The sequence below is a fragment of the Setaria italica genome, chromosome I, assembly GCF_000263155.2.
Source record: "Setaria italica strain Yugu1 chromosome I, Setaria_italica_v2.0, whole genome shotgun sequence".
Classification (NCBI taxonomy): domain Eukaryota; kingdom Viridiplantae; phylum Streptophyta; class Magnoliopsida; order Poales; family Poaceae; genus Setaria; species Setaria italica.
Genome location: NC_028450.1, coordinates 10,118,964 through 10,126,699, shown reverse-complemented (window position 1 = coordinate 10,126,699; position 7,736 = coordinate 10,118,964).

The following is a 7,736-nucleotide window of genomic DNA, read 5'->3' as shown; positions in this document are numbered from 1 at the left end:
AGTATGTGTGCAAACTTGATAAAGCTTTGTATGGGCTGAAGTAATCACCCAGAGCTTGGTAATCTCGTCTCAGTGCCAAACTTATTACTTAGGCATCCAAAGCTGACACTTCATTATTCTTTTATAACAAAGGCAGTCTAACCATCTTTGTACTTGTCTATGTTGATGACATAATAGTGGCTAGTTCAACAGACAAGGCAACAACAGCTTTGTTACAAGATCTCAAAGAAGAATTTGCTCTAAGGGACTTGGGTGACCTTCATTACTTCTTGGGCTTGGAGGTAAACAAGGTACATAATAGTATTATTCTTACATAGGAAAAATATGCAGCGGATCTTCTTAAAAGAGTTGGTATGTCAGATTGTAAACCTGTTAGTACTCCTCTTTCTACAAGTGAGAAGCTGTCTTTACATGAATGTTCACTCCTAGGGCCGAATGATGCATCACAACAATATAGAAGTATAGTAGGTGCCTAACAGTATTTGACTCTCACTAGACCTGACATTGACTTCTCAGTTAATAAAGTGTGTCAATCTCTGCATGCTCCTACCACAGTACATTGGGTGGCTGTACCCTCACTAACTGAAGGTTGTAGTACCTGAAAATACCTCTGAAGAAGTCGGAGGTGGGCACTGTCAGTCCTCTCTCAACGAAATGTGCAAGCATGACCGTCTCCTTCGGGTGCTCCACAAACTGCCATGCATTGCCAAAAGTAAGCCTCCACTCGAGTTCAAGTTTTGGTTGAAGAAGCTTAGCATCGACCAAAGCCTGGACCGCTGGTTCCTTCATCACAGAGTGCTGCCAGGTGATCCCAGGCGGCAGCGGCGCAGTCTGGTTTGTCGGGCCACACTTCGGCACCGGCAACGTGAGCTCTTTGCCTTTCTTAGATTTAGATCTCATCTTACTGGTGGCCACGGCTTCTCCTTGGGTTTTCTCCGGTTTCTTCCCCATCTTCTTAATGCGCATCAGTCAGTCTCGGAAAAGGTGGAGGAGGGAAGGATCGGTAGCAGATCTCACTCAAGGGCGAGGACAAGACAACAATGGCGGTGGCGGCATAGGGAAGAGCAGCAGCTCTAGATGCGTAGGAAAGGAGCACAAAAAATAGATCTACTAAAAATGACGTACCGATAATTACCACTGGGCCCCCCTGTTATATCTCCATCACCTCCAGATTCCAAGCGTCAATCAAGCAACGGTCAGATATAAATCAGATTTACCACCATAATTTCCAACGGATACTCTGACAAAGGTTTGACCATTTCATCGACTACAAATAATTGCCTAAGTGCTCGAGGGCTGCGGATACTATACCTGCTGGATAAAGTTTTCTTTTTTTTGAAGACTACTAAAGTTAGAGCAAAGTCACATGATTGACCCTCAGCATGATTCTTCGATTCAACCTAAGGCTTGGGGACTACTCCATATAGAGTGTGATTGTCATCGCACTACCATATAAAAAGTCTCAAGGAAAAGGTTACTCGAACATTGGAGGATGCTGAGAGTACCTTCCAGTCGCGCAACAGCACCAGTACTCGAAGGATCGGCCGCATCTACAACTCAGAAAGCACCAAGGAGAACTCAGGCGACGTCCTCAAGTACTTGTAGCTTTCCTCTCGACTACAAAGTACTCGAGGGCTTGTCGAGCATACATCCCCAGGCCCACGAGTAGGCCTTGTACGGCCCACTCAGGGATGTACTCGGATGAGATCAGGATATGGAAGGCTACACCACAGGGTAACGTAGCCTCCACAGACCCCTGAAGACTAGTCGGAATAGATAAGGAAACTACTCTACCGACTAGGAGTAGAATTCTATAACCATGTCCGACTAGGACTCCACCTTGTAACCCTGCTCCCCCGACTATATAAGGGCGGGCAGGGACCCCCCTCAAAACAGAAGCTAAGAAGTTCAATACAATCAACATATAGGATGTAGGGTATTACGCGATCTAGCAACCCGAACCTGTCTAAATCGTGTTTCCTTGCGTCACCATCGACTCCTTGATTCTCGACGACACCCACCATACAAAAAGACCACCTAGGGTACTCCCTAGGCGGGTTGCCGGTCTAAAATACCGACAACTGTGAAAAGAATTATGAGGTATGTAAAGCAATGCATTCAGTTGGGAGTCAAAATACAAAAGTCAGGATCTTCCTTGGTAAGTGCCTTCTCGGATGCAGATTGGGCAGGATGCATAGATGATAGAAAATCAATGGGAGGTTTTGCTATTTTTCTTAGATCAAATCTTGTGTCATGGAGTGCACGAAAACAAGCAACTGTATCAAAGTCTAGTACTGAGTCTGAATATAATGCCACAACAAATGGTACAACAGAGGTTATGTGGATACAAACATTGCTTGGAGAATTGGGAGTAGCAAGTCCACGAGCTGCAAAATTATGGTGTGATAATTTAGGTACTAAATACTTATTTGCTAATCCTATGTTTCATGCTAGAACAAAGCATATTGAAGTGGATTACCACTTTGTGAGAGAAAGGGTGTTGGCGAAACTCCTGGAGGTCGATTATTTACCCACTGGAGATCAGGTGGCTGATGGCTTTACAAAAGCACTATCAGTACGACTTCTGGAGAATTTCAAGGCCAATCAGTTTTTAAAGAGGTGTGTAGTTTGAGTTTGTTGATATGTCGTGTAGATATCTTTGAGGTGTGTAGTTTGAGTTTGTTGATATGCCGTGTAGATATCTTTGTGTAAACAACCTGGACTTGTATCGACCATAGGATAGATTCATCTGAGTCTTGTCACCGCCAGCAACTAGTCAGGCCGATCGATCTTGGCCGCATGAGGTGGATCCAACGACTACGAAGGCGGCAAGGAGTGGACCGTATTTCATTTACCGTCCACCCCAAGAATCGGATGTTGCTGGTGGGACGCGTCCATGGCACTTCCGATAGCGTCCTGGAGCCCATGCCCAACACGTGCTTGGCGGCAGTGCCCCTCTCCAGTCGACGTCTGCGACGCGTTGAGCTGTGGCGCGTCGAGGCCAACACGCCCATGAGGTCGGCCATGGGCGGCTCAAGAATGGCATTGTCATCACCGGAGTCCGTCTGGGCGCTGCTGTTCCCTGGCTTGTAGATGGCTTCCAACTCACTGAACAGCTTGTAGTTGCCGCGGCTCGCGGACGCGGTGCCAACGGCGGAAGCAACATTGTTGTCATTGTCAAGATTAGCGGATCAAGACTACAGCTAGTAAATTTCTTTTATGAGCGTAAGGCTTTGGATGGTGGCGTGAGAAGACATGGGGTTAGACTGGTTCGGGTAAGGAAAGCCCTACGTCCAGTATGAGGAGCTGCTCGTGTTACTCACGCAAGGTTTGTAGTAGGGGATACAAACGGGCGAGAGAGGGAGCCGGTCCCAAGTCTCTTGGGTGTGCACTGATGCTCGTGAGGTGAGTGTGTGTTTGTTCTCTTGGCTTCTGAGTCCCCTATCTCGGGGCCCCTGGTTCTCCTTTTATAGCGCAAGGAGGGTTCAGGGTTATAGGTGAGATCGGGTATCTTGAAGAAGTAAAATAGATAAGCTAAGTAAAGTAAAATATAAGGAGAAGGACCAAGTCCCCGGGTCGCTGTCTCCTACTCCGGCCTTCGGCTCCTGTCAGTGCAGCCACCGTAGGAGGGCGGCTGCCGTCGGATCCTGTCGCCGAGCATGATGATGGTGTCTGGTCGTGGCAACTGTGCACGTTGGGGGAGACGGCTGACCCCTGTTGTCCTGCTTACGTCCTGTGGAACACGGATGTCACGTCCCTGTCGCTGGATACGCTGGGCGCGAGAACGGGCGGCGCTCCCTCCTGTACCGAGCGGCGCATGCTATGAGTGCCCTATGGCGAATCAGGGGGAGCCGCGGCCACTATAGCCTGTGCGGTCGTGGCTACAGTGTTCCGCCCGGGTACTTGTGGCGGGTCACGTCGAGGGGCGCGGGCGCCTTTCTGCGCGTCAGAGCCACGGCGCATTTATGGCAAGATTGGTGGGAGGCCCACGAGATCCGCACCCTCACCTACCGGCCTGCGCCTGAGGCGGACCCTTGTCTTGTGGGCCCGGATGAGTCTGACCCCCTACGCCCAGGGTCGCGTGAGGCGGAGCCCTGCGGCGAGGGGTCGGGCGCACCCGACCCTGGGATCGTGGGTCGGGCGAGGAGGAGTTTCGCCATCGAGGGTCAGGAGTGTCCGACCCCGGGGCCCCGGGTCGGGCAAGACGGAGCGAGATGTTCCCTGCCCATGCTGGGTCAGCGGTAATCATCATTATCGCAGGTGGGCCTGGGTCTTCATGATTGTTGTTTTAAGGGGCATTAGGAGGTCGTTAATATTTTCCCCCAACAGTTGTCGTCGCCTTTCTTGAAGTAATTGGCCACCTCGGCAACAGCAGGCAGCACGGGGACTCTGGCGTGGTGACATTCTCCTTCCCCGGCGCCCTCTCGCTGCTACTCATGCTATGTAGGTACTCGATGTACAACGGCAGCCTGCACATCCAACAAGACCAACAATGTTGAGATGGATCGAAAAATTTGAGGATAGAGGAATTGTTGCATGTCTAGAAGAACAAGATACATGCCGGCGCAGTGGCCAGGCTTTGCTTCTTTCTTCCATATCATCGGCTGGAACCTTTTCGGCGAGTCAATCATCTATAGTAGAAAACGGGGAGTTGAAAAGTAGGTGCTCGAGTGAGAACGGGGTGTGTCCATTAGAGTTTGAGGAATTGCCATGCTCATCAGCATCAGCAGCATCGCCTCTTTCTCAATCATGCCACTGTTATTGCTCGTCCTCGCGAGGTCTCCTCACCGGTCCACCGCCGGAGCCGGCTCTCAGTGGCCGCCACCGCCGCCGACATGGAGCATCATGCCGCTGCCTGCTTCGCTGCCTCCGTCGTTAAGGGCATTGTTGGTGCCCCACGTGGTGTTGCTGCCATCGCATGGCGGCTGCTAGGAACGTTGGTCATCCATGCAATGCATTAGATTGAATTGCGCGCACCACGATGGCCGACACCGGCAGGATGGTTGCGCCATGTGTTCCGGCTCCACGGTTCGTACGATGGCCAGCTCCGTGTGTGCTCATAGCGACAAACCAGAGCCACCAACATTCACACTCACACCATCACGACGACAAACCGAATGGACGCGCAAGAACCTCTGCATGGCCAATCAAGCTCTGCAGCCAGCGGGGATGCCTTCCTGGGCGGCGCCGGGGCTCACTTGATATCAACAAAGCTCCGCGCCGCGCAGCGTGTCGTTGAGGTGAACGACGGCCCATTGCACCATGGTCCTGGATGACATGTCTGTGCCCGCAACTATGCAAGACGACCGATCTCGGCCGCATAGGGCAGATCCGATGACCAGGAGAGCCCAAGGGGCACAGTTGCGCGGTAACAATGGGTGCAGATAAAGGGATTTCGGTTTCAAGGATCCACAGATTTTGGAGCACCTTAATTGGCAATTACCTTTATATTTGGAAGAGATAAGATTTCCTTTCAGAGATGGTCACATTGACCCAAGGTTGACCCTTTTACCCACCAAACTAATTGGCTAAAGGCTCAGGGGCTGTGTGCCACGTGTCCATCGATAAAAAGTTTTTTCTCTGGATTTTTAAAGGGAAAGTGATGCAAACTACACATTGACCATCAGCCTGATTCTTCGATTCAACCTAAGGCTCGAGGGCTACTACATATAGAGTGCAACTTTCATCGCACTTCCATATAAAATTCAAGGTTGAAGAATACAAGACTAAGTTAAATAAGGCTTGAGCACATTCTAGCCGCATGATAGTTTTCGGGTACCTTTGAAGATTCAACTAGAGGAAGTACTCGAAGAGCACCAAAACTAATCGATAAAATCTACAAAGGTACTCAAAACTGCTACATTTGACTAAAAAGTACTCGGGGACTTGTTGTACATACATCTTTGGGCCCACCAGAAGGTTTGGACAGTCCTAAATATGGGGCTGGACACTGAGACGTATTTAACATGGAGACTATGGTGCATGATGGTGTAGTCTACGTGGAAAGATAGGAACTAGTCAAGGATTAGGAAAAGTATTCGTAGCAATAAGGGTAGAACTAGTCTAGTCGAATCCGACTAGTTTTCTTGTAACCAACCGACCTGTAACCCTACCCCCGGTAATATAAGGTGAGGCAGGGACCCCTTCCAAGGCAATGCAATCCAACCAACACATAGGACGTAGAGTATTACGCTTATCAGCAGCCCAAACCTATCTAAATCGTGTGTTTGCGTTTACCTTCGAGTTCCTGATCTCGAAGAGCCCCACTAACCAAAACACTACCTCGAGCTCTCCCCTCAGTAGGTTGTCGAGTTTAAACACCGATACGTACCTCATCCAAAATCCGACTGAGCATACATGAATTCCAATGTATGTAACGCCCCGTCCTCCAAAGCTGCACCGCCCAACCCTTCCGAGGGGCGGGCACGCGTACACATAGCACCCTGCTTACACTTTCGTCCTCGCTTCGTGTAAAAGGGTTAACCCGAAGGTGCTATGGCTGGTTGACGAAGGCTTATAAGTTGCCTCCACCCTTGCTAAACTAGCAATGTGGTACTAAACATGCGCACCTGCGCTAATGGGCCACACTGGGCCAACCAAATTGGGCCGGGTGTCACAATGTACAAGCATGATGCCATTATATTCAGGCCACGTTTGGTTCCCAGGTCTAAAGTTTAGTCCACTTAGATACTAATTAGGAGTATTAATTATAGACTAATTACATAATCAATTGCACAGATGGAGGCTAATTCGCGAGATTAATCTATTAAGCCTAATTAGTCCATGATTTGATAATGTGATGCTATAGTAAACATGTGCTAATTATGAATTAATTAGATTTAATAGATTCATCTCACGAATTAGCCTCCATCTGTGTAATTAGTTTATAATTAACTTATATTTAGTCCTCCTAATTAATGTCCGAAGATTGATGTGATATGGATTAAACTTTAGCTCAAGAATCGCATGCTTACAGGGTCCTTACAAAATAAAACTCCATACAGGGTTACAGTGTCTCCTTGGTCTGTCAGATGTGACGTGATCTTCCTCCTCCTGCTCCTCCTTTCGACTTACGATATTTTTGAGTACTGTACTAGGCTTTTGTAAGGCCCACACAACTCAATGAATGGATGACGGCTCAGTTGCGCCTTTCCGCTACATGGGCCTACCTGAGCCTCACAGGGAAAATAATCGAACTTTTTTTATTTTTTTATTTTTTATTTTAGCATTTTCCAAAAAAATATAGTCGGATGAAAAAATTGTAAAACTAGGTTATTGTCGCCAGCTGGGCCGGCGGTATAGGCGGCGGTAAGGTCTTACCGCCGGCTACCCCTCCACACCACATTTTCAAAAACTCATAACTAAGTTATATCAACTTGGATGGATATAAACTTTATATGAAACTTGTATATCTTGATAAGATCTACAACTTTGTAGTTAAAACTTTTTTCATTTGATGTCATATTGGTGCTCAAATAATCGATACAAGTTTCAGATCTAAAATTCAATTTTTAGATCTGAAATTGAGCAGCACACCTTCAAAAAATGATAACTAATTCATACAAGCTCAGATAGAAATAAGCTTTATATTAAAATTGTAGCCCTCGATGAGATTTACAACTTTATAGTTCAAACTATTTTCATTTGGAGCCATTTAATTACTGAAATAATTGACACAACTTTCAGATCTAAAATTCAATTTTAGATCTGAAAATTGTGTCGATTATTTGAGTTCT